The following is a 9,534-nucleotide window of genomic DNA, read 5'->3' as shown; positions in this document are numbered from 1 at the left end:
CAGAGAAAACATGGGTCAACCTATTCATGAGAGAGGGCTGTAATGAGGCACATAGCTGTTTAACTAGTGAAGTACCATCTCTTGCCTCTTGAGGCAGACTGAGAAATAATTATCCTCCCAATCCATGGCCTTTACAACCCCCGAAAATAATACCCCACAGTCCAATACACTTCATGAAAAGGAAATAATTCTTAAGAACACATATTAGTCCAACACACTCTAGAGATTTTATTTAAAATGAGAGTGTATATAGATCAATCTTCAATGCTCACTACGAAATGCTGCAAATGCTTTTGTATATGTTGTCTTATAACTTTTTTTTGTTTGTTTTCTGATATGTACTGAACAAATCAACCACTTTTGTGGCTGCCATCACCGGTGCGTTTAACACGGGCCATGATAGTCTCCCGAGTTACCCTCCTGCAATCCTTGGCCAGTCCAAAGAAACACATGAGATCTATAAATGCTTTGGTCACGTTCAGCCGACTGCCAAACTCACTTGTAGCATAATCATGGGGGAATGTGTGATGATAGTTGTGAAATCCTTCACCTGAAAATAAATTTATATATTTTCCAATCAGTACATATAAAATTTCAAATTAATTTTGTTCTTCTTATTCATCAATAATCCTGAAAAGAAAATTAAACAAACTTAAAAAAAACAGTGTATATATAAAAACTTATATTTAAAATATTTGATTTGGTTTTAACTGTATTTTTTATCAAATAAATGCAGCCTTGGTGATCTTAAAGGGATAGTTCACCCAGAAATGAAAAAAAAATAGCCCATGATTTACTCACCCTCAGGGCATCCTAGGTTTATCTGACAGTCCTCTTTCAGATGAACAAAGTCGCAGAGTCATTTTTTTTTTATTATTATTATTGTTGTTCTCGTCAGTGTGTGAGTTGGAAGCGAAGTATAAGTCTAGCAAAAATATTTTCACTCACTGACCACTCTGACTGAGCGCTTCTGAGTTACACTCTCCATCAAGCGATCTGTGCTATATTCATTTCATCTCAATGGATGCTCAGCGCAACTGCATTTGATGTACCGTAAACTCTAGTGCATTGGCGCATGACTGACCATCGTTTTGGTGAGAGCAGAGAGAGTGAGAGAGTCTTACATGCATGCAGAATTGCCGCGCAACATGTAAACGATATTCTCTGTTGTATTTTCCTGTCAAAATTACAAAGTTCCTTTGAATTTTTTCAGCTTTTAAGAACTGCTGGGTTTGCAATCTCATTGGCTGGTGCTCATCTATTATCATCCATTTTGATTTCAGTGAATCAGTTCGAGTGAACGCACACAACCTGATTAATATTCATGAATTCAGCGGCTCGGTTATCCTACAGTAAGTGCTTTTTATACTGTTCTTATTAGCAAAATTCATATTATTATTGTTATCGTATCAATATTATTGTTATTTTTTACCCTTTTTTTTTTTACAGAGACAATGAATGACCCTAAAAAGCACCACCACCAGTCCTAAATTCAGTTAAAATGTCTATGCATTTATACATGGTTACCAAGTTTTAATTATAATTGCTCAAGTTCTATCATTAAATAATACTTGATTACCCTAATATCATATTATAATGTTTGACTGACTCATGTTAAGAGTGTACTTTTGAGTATTTAAAAAGTTGTGATTATATATATATATATATATATATATATATATATCAGTCAGGTGAGTAAACTAAAACAAATTACTAGCCAATGGCGATTCAATTGCCAAGGTGTCCCTAGAGGGTTGGGTTAACTCTTAATTTATAAAGAAATGGTCAGTAATAGGTAATGCGTGAAACTGTAAATAATTACATATTATTCCGAATTTGGAATGCATTTTAAGAATACTATTCCCATCCACTGTTCAAAATTCATAACACAGCTGTATGCTGCTTGAAAGACTTGTGTGCGCTCTGATGTAAACAAGCATGCATGAGAAGCACATGGGGGAACAGCGTGAGAGAAGTGCTGAATGAAAGGACATTCACTCTCTGACAGCAGATGGCGATAAACTGTAGAAAATGTAGCCTTTACCCTGGAAACCCCATAAATAAAGCAGCTGCCCTACTTTCTAAAACATATTTAAATAATTTTAAATAGCCATTCAGATTAGTGTATTTTATGATGTTCATCACAGCACCAAATACTTAAATATTTAGATTTAATAGGCTATTTATTTTCAAACTTTTTTTTTCTTTTTAATATGGACTACAACAAGTTCTAGATATTGTTTGAAAGTGTTTTGATTCGTTATTGTTCATTCACACTTTACATTAGGGCTTCATTAGTTAACATTAGTTAATTCATTAGTTAACATAAACTGCCAATGAAATTTTTTTCTGAACATTCATAATCTTATTCCAATATATAACACATATATAACTGTGTTATTTAATGAGCAAACTAAGATTTAGTATTAAAGTATTTTTTTTAACAACGATTAATAACTTCTGTATCAAATGTATCTATTGCTCATTGTGAATGTTAATCCATTAACTAAGGTTAACTAATGAGGTCTTATTGTAAAGTGGTACCTGGTCTTTATAGTTCTTTTGCACTTTAATCTGTTTAAAACTTTTAACTTTTTATATATTTCTGTATTGCTTTATTGTATTTAAATGTTCAGTTATTTTTTGTTATAAGACAATAGTAATTTAACCTGTTATACTGTGTTATGACCACTTTTTTTAAACTAAATCGCAACAGGAAAATTTGATACCGTCATATCCCTATAAAGAATGTCTTTGGATTTGAGTCTTTAGTCTTTGTAACTTTACAGATCTTCTATGCTCCAAGAACTTGTAACACTCCAAAGAGAAAGGAAAATTTTAAATCATGTCATATGACCCCTTTAAGCTACTGGAAGTTTATTATTATTTATTTTTAAAAATCTATATTTTTCTTACACTAACGCATTTCGCTTCAGAAAGTCTTTATTAAAGGGTTCATTTTCCACAAGTTGATAAGATTCTTTAGGGTCTTAATGAAAAGTCTGTAACATAGTTTGGTTAAAATTTCTCAATGGTAGTGTAAAACTACAACTTTTTTCCCCTGTAAAGAACCTCTCTTTTCAGAGCAATCGGTTTCGTAGCATTTTCCTTTAAATGTTAATGAGCTCTGCTGATCCCGCCCCTCTCTTCCAGTCACTTTCTAATGGACTGTTTACTTTAGCTGCATTCATCTGAAACTAGCACATTATTAAAAAAGGCAATTTGCAAAGATTTAAAAACCTTATATTAATTTCTTCTGTTGGTGAAGTTGGATCACCAATGATTCACGTGAATATAGACACATTTAGGTAGATCAGGCTGCATTCCCTTCAAAAACAAATGTAATCCACTGCATCTTCAGCAGCTCAGATTTCAGGTGTAAATGACAACTGCTGTGTTCATTATTACATCCAATAAAAAAAAAACTCAATCACTTAAGAGTCATTCTTGTCTACATCTGCTCCGGTGGTGAAACAATGGCGGACTGATAATAGCTCACTCAGGGTGGGTCTAAGGTAAGACACCAGTCCAGTCTGTGCTGAAACGCTACTGTCAATCAAACGATTGTGGGAGGGGCATCTGAGATTGTTTTGATTTAAGAATGGCGAATTTTTTTAAAGCTGCAGTAGGTAAAATATATTTTTTACATATTTGTTAAACCTGTCATTACGTCCTGACAGTAGAATATGAGATAGATAATCTGTGAAAAAAAATCAAGCTCCTCTGGCTCCTCCCAGTGGTCCTATTGCCATTTGCAGAAATCCATCGCTCCCGGTAAGACACAACCAATCAGAGCTGCGGTCTGTAACTTTGTTTGTGTTCAAAATGTAGAAAAATGTATATAATAAGCGAGTACACCATGAATCCGTTTTCCAAACCGTGTTTTTAGCTTATCCTGAATCACTAGGGTGCATCTATAATAAGTGTTTATATTCGGACTATTTTAGATTGCTTCGGGGGTACCGCGGCGGAGTAACCCAGTACCTTTGTGATTCTTCATAGACATAAATAGAGAGAAGTAGCTCCGGCTACAATGTTCTTCCACAAGACGCAAACAGTTCTGTTTATTAACTGCTAGAGCGTCAAAAGTTCCCTACCGCAGCTTTAACTAGACTAATAAAAACATTGGGTGGATTATTATCATTATATGCGTGGTTGTGTACACACACTGCAAACACACATTTCAGTTCAAACAACTTGTAAAAGCGCATGTAGCATTAAACACCGCTTTAACACTGAGGGTGAGTAAATCATGGGCTAATTTTCATCTCTTTAAAAGGCTACTTTCAAAAACAATAAAAAATCTTGCCAACCTCAAACTTTTGAAGGGTACTGTATGTACATGGTGTTGCTCTGTTTAGTTTACTTGTGCATTCATGTACAATATCTTGCATTATTCGTGTGACTAAATGTGTTTTTACAGCTTTAATAATATTGATATTATTTTACAAATTAATATATTTTATTTTAAAATACATAGAGCAGTTTAACGGCTTCTGTATTTATATATATATATATATATATATATTATTTATTATTTAATAAATAAATGTAAAAACTAGATGATTTAAACATAAATTAACATATATTCTAATAAATAAATAAAAATACATTGTTCTTACCGATGGCACTGAAGGCAACAAACTTGTTCTCTCTGGGATTGATGTTGTGGTCATAGGGCCTCATTCCCCACATGTGAGCTGCACTGTTGACCAGCCAGGTCGCATTAAGGACCACAGTATATCTCATCAGACAAGGGACTAAGTAACTGGTCAAAAGACTCTCTTCCCAAAAGAACCAAGGTACAAATGTGGGGATGAGAAAGCACATCACCACCACAGATAACTTGTAATGCCTAAGGACAGAGAAATGACAGATAAAAAAAAACAAATCCTATTGTCATTTTATCACTGTTGTACATGATGACATGGTGACATGTTCTCCTTATGTACGTCATAGATTTTCTGAAATAACATCAGCTGTTGAACCTCAACTGGAACACAACATTCAGTTTGAAATGCTGACTAACCAGTTATTCTCCCACTATCTTATCTAGCAATCCTTTGAAATGTTCTTTGAGGGTTAGTTCACCCAAAAATGAAAAATAGGCTGCGTTTTACTCACCCTCGAGGCATCCTAGGTGTATATGACTTCCATCTTTTAGATGAATCCAGTCAGAGTTATATTAAAAATTGTCTTTCATCTTTCAAGCTCTCTCATTGCAGTCAGCAGGTGTTGCAGTGTTTCAGTCCAAATGAAATCGCCCATCCATTAAAAAAGTGTCTCACACAGCCCCCGAGGGGTGAAACAAAGGCCTTCTGTAGTGAATCAATGCATCAATATAGAGAAATATCCGTATTCATAACATAATAATCACTTGAATCTAGCTTGCGCCAACAATTGTACACAGAAGAGGTTCCGGGAGCGTGATGTATGATGTCAGCATTGCACATAAGTCTTGTCAAAACCAATGTTTGTTAACAGGATCAAAGGAAGCAAAGTTTTCTTACTTTAGAAAAGGAAAACCAGTCTCCTCTTGGCTTATATCGAAATCCCCTGACTTTCTTCTTAACAAATCCTCATCTTGTACTTCTAATTAATGACCATTGTTTTGTTTTGATCTCTCCGCTGCGTTTCTGCGTGCATCACTTATGAGTGGCGTATGCACACAGCTGACCTCATACATCAATCACCGGAATTGCTTTGTTTTACAACAGTGAGCACAAGCTAAATTCAAGTGATTATTACGTTTTGAATATGCAGAAACCTTGGATATTTTTCTTACAAAAAATGCAACAATTCGCTTCAGGAGGCATTTGTTCACTCCTTGGAGCCGCGTGAGACACTTTTTTTATGAATGGGTGCTATTTATTGAACTTCTTTTGGACTGAAGCAATGCAACATCCACTGACTGCAATGATAGAGCTTGAAAGATCAGACAATTTTTAATATAACTCCAAATGGATTCATCTAAAAGATGAAAGTCATATACACCTAGGATGCCTCAAGGGTGAATAAAAAAAACGCAGACAAATTTTCATTTGTGGGTGAACTAACCCTTTAAACTCTTATCAAGAAGCTCAGGACTTTTGTTGGATGTCATTCAAAGTGATGGGAAGGAATATTGAATATTCCACACTAACTAGTGCTAAATATGGGACCTGGTACAGATGACAGCTCCTAATTGCAGGATCACAGGTGTAATGAATATTTTAACTAATACACCCTATATTTTTTAATTGTCATGTATTCCTGTGGTACTAACACTGAACTTTCAGCAGCCATTACTCCAGTCTTCAGAGTCACATGATCCTTCAAGAAATAATTTGTGCTCAAGAAACATTTATTATTATTATCAATATTGAAACTGCTTTTTTCTATCTAAATAACAGAATTAATTTTAACATTGGAATATTCTGTAACAATATGAATGTTTTTCTGTCACTTTCGATCGATTTAATGCATCCTTGCTGAATAAAAATATTAAATTAAAAAATAAAATTTGACATACCCCAAACATTTATATGGTAGTGTAGGTGAGAAGATTTATCAAACTTATTATGAAATATCACAATTTCCCACTGACCTCCTCTGAAACATTACGACCCCATCTGCTTTTAGGTCAGCCAGCTCCAGTTTGCGTCCTTTCTCAATAACTTCTGGGTGTTTGCGGACCAGCAGCCAGCCGATGTGAGAGAAGAAGAAACCTCTGTGGGCATTGTGCGGGTCCGCATCAGTCTCAGAAAACTTGTGATGGACACGGTGGTCTCTGGCCCACTCATAGATATCATTCTAAATGGATATATATAAATTATTATTGTCATTGCATAGTATACCTGCCATACTCAACATTGAGTACAAGTGAGTGAAAGGTGATAATGAAACTGTAATATGATATTCATTTTGTACAGTACAGAATAGTGTGTGTGTGTGTGTACTATATACATATACACATACTACATATTAGCCCAAATCTTTAACCACTATTCCATCTGAGCTACAATAATGTTTCTGCATTATTAAATGTGAAAGATTGATTCATCCACTTAAAAAAATTTTTTACCTGAAAAGCCATAGAGTTTGCAGTTGCTAGGAAGATTCGTAATGGCAATGAGGCTTTGTAGGACCTGTGGCTCCAAAGGCGATGGGCGCCGGCGGTTATTCCTAGAGCGCTTACCATGAAACACACTCCCGCTGTCACATTAAGAGAGAAAACAGAGCAGAATGTTTAAAAACAAATTAGTCTGAACTACACACAGCTTGCATAGTGTGTAGCGGTAAGTGCACCCTTGGTTCGCTCTATAAGAGGACAAAATGTCTCGCTGTGTGTTGACAGACAAGGCTGCAAGGGATGTGGGATACTAGGCCACAGACTGTGAATAAAGGCACACTGTTATGACCCGGCTCAATTTACAATGGAGAGCCTTTTTCAACAGCAATTGTTCTTTGTTCACCAGGGTACAATATTTTGCGGCGATGTGACTCCAAAACTGTACACAACAGAGGAGCACATTTATAGCTTTTGGTGGGATTTCAAATTATACACAGGACTGTCTCGCTGTCACACTTGCACACACGCATGCTTACAAAACACTTTTAACATTGAGCTACATAACAAATTTAGCTGAGACAAAGTGGCCTGACATTTTTCGCTTTTCAAAAAAAAAATATGACATGAGTAATTGATAATATCTGAGAATAGTAATCACAACTTTGAATCTTTAAGGGAAGAACACCTCCACCCTTATGAGAGGAAATACCTGCAAAACAAGAAAGCGAAACTGTGGAGTGTTGCTGAGTTTTACCAATTATATATGAGCAATAGGGGTTATATTAAATTACATTCATGCATTTAGCAGAAGCTTTACATTGCATTCAGGCTATCAATTTTGACCTATCATGTGTTCCCTGGGAATTGAACCCCCAACTTTGTGGAAGCTTGATCACGCAATGCTCTACCACTTGAGCTACAGGAACACTACATAAAAACATACATAACCACCATACACCACACATACCTTCTGACAGCAAACGTTGCATGGCAGTATAAAAGAGATTAAAAATGTACATGATAAAAAAAAAATATTTTCAGCTAATGCCATGTCTGATTTATAGATTGATTCATAATCAGGTCAATGGATGTAGAAAAAAACTGAACTGATATAGCCTAATACAAATCAGCAGGATTCCTGTTCCTGTTTAATTTGATATATTTTGATATATAAAATACACACTAATTAATCGATTTCCAATGTATTTCACGAAGACTGCACAAAATAGACATTCAGTGAACATAAACGTGAAATTAACTTTACATGTATTCAAAGTCTACATCCGTCTTAATTAATATGATTAAAATATCTACCCACAGTAGATCAAAACGCGTAATTGCAGACATTACAACATTATGCAGTCTCATATACACAAACAATCGCCATAAAAATAAAAACGCAATACACACATGAAAAGGTTTGCGATTCAAACAAACGTCAGTCCGTTCAGAATTAGCAGTCACATACTCACTCCAGATCAGCGTTAAGGAAGAGACAAATGGGAAGAATCGTCAGACCATAAAGAGCTCCTAGGTGCAATAGGGACATTAATATAACGTTTCTCCAAACGATTTGGACAGGGGGTTTTGGGCCCGGTTTCTCCTCGTATGAATCGTCATAAACATCCTCTGTTATCGTCGTTCGGCCATTTCTTTCATGCTCGTTATTGTCTCCTGTCAAGAGAAACGAGTCGATTATATTTCCACGACCATCAACAAAGAAAAGCCACCTGTCACTCCAGTTAGCATTATTCTAAAAGACAAAGCCCTCATGCAACGAATACATTCAATTCTGCACAAAATGGGTGTGACATCTGTCTCAAAGGCACGCTGGAATAAAGCCGCATCGCGCATCTGCTTACCTTGTTTGCGATGCAACTATAAGAATTATAGCAATTTGATTCGATGCTAGCAGGCAGGTTCCCCAGTCAAGTGGTTTAATTTTTCAAGTTTTTGCGTGTCTCCGCCTCTGATTTCGTTGCAAATGATGCAATTGGGCGAGGCTGAGAGGATGCCATCTAGCCCTACCAGTTTCATTGGTTGCCTGGTTATCTGATGCTTATGTTGTGGACGCCATGTACGCTGGGCTTTAACAGGCAACACTTCATCCGTTTACTCTCACAGTGTGTGATGCAGATCACATCACATCTGTACAAAGCTTGTCTCTTTTAATATACATGTGTTAATTAGAAAATGCAAGCCTTTGCACTTCTATCACAAATATATCTCAAGTCAATTGTTGTCTGTGAATGGGGTTACTGTATCTCACAATGCTGTAAATAAAATGCAAACCTTTCAGCGGCTATTTAAAAGAATAACAGTTTGGTTGTTTTTTTGTTTGTTACTAGTCTAAACAAGCAGCATACTGTAGGCGTACTGGTGAACATACGCTATTTTCTGAAGAGCTGCATATGTTACAAAGAGGAAATAAGGATCCTTGAGTGCTAAAATGACAAGAAGTCTGTAGTTCATCAAACAGGGAA

At 35.8% G+C, this 9,534-nt stretch overlaps 1 pseudogene; it reads right to left on the bottom strand.

The window, feature by feature from the left end:
* Positions 1–208: 208 nt before the first annotated feature.
* On the bottom strand, positions 209–9,147 carry LOC113113241 (acyl-CoA desaturase-like; annotated as a pseudogene).
* Between the last annotated feature and the right edge of the window lie 387 nt (positions 9,148–9,534).

Source organism: Carassius auratus, chromosome 13 (assembly GCF_003368295.1).
Source record: "Carassius auratus strain Wakin chromosome 13, ASM336829v1, whole genome shotgun sequence".
Classification (NCBI taxonomy): domain Eukaryota; kingdom Metazoa; phylum Chordata; class Actinopteri; order Cypriniformes; family Cyprinidae; genus Carassius; species Carassius auratus.
This window is presented reverse-complemented; position numbering and strand designations above follow the sequence as displayed.